This window comes from Macaca fascicularis, chromosome 5, assembly GCF_037993035.2.
Source record: "Macaca fascicularis isolate 582-1 chromosome 5, T2T-MFA8v1.1".
NCBI lineage: Eukaryota > Metazoa > Chordata > Mammalia > Primates > Cercopithecidae > Macaca > Macaca fascicularis.
Genome location: NC_088379.1, coordinates 115,056,004 through 115,059,517, shown reverse-complemented (window position 1 = coordinate 115,059,517; position 3,514 = coordinate 115,056,004). Strand labels below are relative to the sequence as shown.

Sequence of the window (3,514 nt, the reverse complement as noted above, 5' to 3'; positions counted from 1 at the left end):
TGCGGGTTAATGTACGGAGCTCAGGCAACGCCAGATCCGACTGACCCACCCACCCTTCCTCGAAGAGAAACAGTGACTTGGGTTTGGTTTTTAATTTTTGATTCCCCCACCTCCCCTTTCTTAATTCCAAAGGAAATAAAGCATTCAAGCTCCAAGTCTGTTGGGAATATATAATTCCTTGATAAAGAAAGAGGAAACATTTCTCTGATAAACACAAGAATCTCAGTAAGAATTGCATTATTGAGAACTTTTCCCACTGATAAAGTAGGGAAGAGGAAGGGGAAAATAGGGTAAGGGAATGCTGGAAGACAAACTTTATCTTCTTTTTTTTTTTTGTCAAGTGTTGGCGCATCCTGTTGGTGTTCGGAGAAGTTGTGGCTCAGCTCGCTTTATCTGCATTAGTGGAATCTTTTAAGTCTTTCTGGTCTGTCTCAGCATACTCACTGGCAGGCCCTAGACTACATTACCCAAGTCATTTTGCCGTCTTGGAATCCTGAGTATGTCATCATTGTGTATCGGAGATGAGATTGCTCGGAAACGCTGGATTCAGAATGGTATCTAGCAAGATGGTATTTCTGGAGCACTAAGTCATTTCCTGAATCATTATGCAAAGCATAAATTGCATTGTAGTCCTAGAATAATACAAAGCTTCCCTTTAGTTGTTACCGTAAATTAATAACTGGCATTTTAATGCACTACAAATAGGATTTTAGTAGTTAGATTTATACCTTTGACTTCTAGGAATTTCAACTACATTAGAGTCCATATACACAAAAGGGTCAAGCTCTTTTTTCCACAGCGTTTCCAGCTTCTCCACAGAAACCTAGCCCCACACCAGCAAAAGATCACACTCTGTGCTTCATCAAAGAGATTACACAATTACAGATTCCAGCATCTCTCAGGAGTCCTTTGAATTTGGATTAAGGTCTATAATTACGTGGGTAAGGGAATAACTAGGTAATTGGCTTTCTGCACCTGGAATGTATTCTCCTGGGTATAAGAGGCTCATTTTAATCAGAAGTATATGGGATGAAAGTGAACCCTGTCTCTTAAGGGGAGACTCCTTAAGAGGAGGATTGGAGCCCTATGTTTTAATAGATCTTCTCCACAATCTTTAATACCTAAGCTGCTTCCCCTTGTCCACTAATTTGCTGTAGAATTTTTCTAGCACGTTTATGATGGTGTTCAGGGCACACTACCCCAAAATATAACACCTTAGCATACTGAATATTTTAAGCTGATGACATTTGAGAAATGGCAGGTGTGAGGACTCTGACCTTCCCGTGAAGCAGGTCTAAGACCCTCATGTGAGAGATGCCATCCCTATACCTGGAGAAAATAAGCAATCTTTTCTGTGAAGACAGAGCCAAGAGGAATCTAAATGAGTAGGCCTTGGTAGGTTTCCCCCAGTTTACTGCCATTAGCTCACCTTTTTGTCTTACCACATTTTTCCATAAGAGTCTACTTTTCATCAAACCTAGTATAAAACGCTCAGGTTTCTTCAGGTCTTCATTTCCTTATGAAGGCTCCAATGCCATGTAAAACTTACGTTAAGTATTATACATTCATTTGCCTTTCTTTCCTTACAGGCACCCCACATGGACCTTGAGCTGTCGCTGCCATGGCACCCCTTCTAGAAGGTAGATATTTTTCCTCCCAACAAACCCTACAACCTTTATGAAAATATTTCACTCTTTTGCTTTAATTTCCATTACTGCTATAAGTGAAAAAAGGATGAAGGATTGAACGAACAGGATTGAACCATCTACTAGGCACTCTGCTTGTAACTTTAGGTATGTATTTTTTTCTATTTATTCCTAACAATAACTCCACGGGATATTTTTCTTATCCTTATTTTATCTGTGAAGAAACTAATGCTTATAGAGCTCAAATAAACTTAGTAAAAATCATAAACCAATAATTAGCAGAACCAGAGATAAAACCGAGGTTTATTTAGCTCCAGACCATTGCTTTACTATAAACTATACTGCGTTAATGTACATTTTTCTTCATAAAGCTATGCTAGTTATGATTTACTATCTTGCTGTCAAAAGATTTTCGGTTTTTCATATTTAGAATTTGTTCCAGTATACTTTATAATGGTAGATCTCAGAGTTTTTGAAATGCAGATTTATGGGCCCAAATCCTGGACCTACTGATTCAGAAGCCTTGGAGATAGGGCCCTACAGCAAGCTCTCCAGGCAATTCTGATGCTTGGGAAAGTTTGAGGACCACTGCTTTTGAATAGCAGAGTTAAGCTGAATTGATTCATTCTCTTACTTTGGAAGATGATGGTCCTTTCTTTCAGGACATCTCTTCAATCTTTTACAGACCAATGAAAGTGGTATTTTGTGGATTTGTGATCACAGTGTCACAAATGGCAATTATGATGTTTCCTGTGTCAACTCAGATTCTTTGAGGTGTAGTGTTGATACAGATGCTGAGGCTAAGTCTGTGTTCAGTGAGAAAGAGTGGGTAATTGAATTAATCTCTGCTGCATATATGCAAGTGAAATAACACGTGTGTTACTATTTGTCATCCCCAACTTATGACTCTATTCTGTGTAACAGAAGTGGGAGCCTTGGACAACTGAACACCTATCAAGAAATGTCAGCTCTTTTTTTTTTTTCTTTTTTGAGACTGTCACCCAGTCTGGAGTGCAGTGGCACCATCTTGGCTCTCTGTAACCTCCACCTCCTGGGCTCAAGAGATTCTCCTGCCTCAGCCTCCTGAGTAGCTGGGACTACAGGTATACACCATCACTCCTGGCTAGTTGTTGTATTTTTAGTAGATAATGGGGTTTTACCATGTTGGCCAGGGTAGTCTTGAACTCCTGACCTCAGGTGATCTGCCTGCCTCGGCCTCCCAAAGTGCTGGGATTACCATGCCCGGCCAAGAAATGTCAATTCTTTATTGTAGCCTGGCTTTCCATATTCCTCCACCAGGCTTTTTATTCTCTAGTTTTTAAATCACATTTGGCATTTGTAGATCACTCCTTCCCTTTTAGTGGCATTCTCTATGAGGTGTACCTCTCCTAATATGAAGAAACAATTTTCTTCTTTCTCCTCCTTTATCTGATCCATTTACAGATGTATTACATTTGTAATAGGCTAGGTATTAGGGATACAAAAATGAATAAGATATGGTCTGTTCTCAAAGGTATGCAGAAACTTTTCTATATGTTCCCATTGACTTGTATTTATATTTCTTGAATTTAAAAAAAAACTGGCTGTGGTTTTTCTTGTTTGTTTTTTGCTCTTAGTGAATCTTTGTTCTTTTCATTATGGCTTTCCAATTTGAGTTTCACTACTCATTATCATGAGAATAAATAATTTTACTGACTTTAATAATATTTGATCACTTATATTGATGTCATTTAACTCTCATTTACATTTCAGTGGTCTAAAACACAACTAAGATACTAAAAGAAAAATAAAAGATGAGATTATTAGGCAAATAATTACCGCATAGTCAACTCATGAACAATACTGCATGCGCTTACAGGAAATCTCTG

The 3,514-nt window shown here is 38.5% G+C and overlaps 1 long non-coding RNA gene across 1 annotated transcript; it reads left to right on the top strand.

The window, feature by feature from the left end:
- The first annotated feature begins 341 nt into the window (after positions 1-341).
- LOC141410331 (uncharacterized) lies at positions 342-3,229 on the top strand. Its single transcript, XR_012435008.1, has 4 exons — positions 342-554; positions 1,590-1,640; positions 1,725-1,793; positions 2,571-3,229. It is a non-coding gene; the product is annotated as an uncharacterized lncRNA (long non-coding RNA).
- Positions 3,230-3,514: the final 285 nt, after the last annotated feature.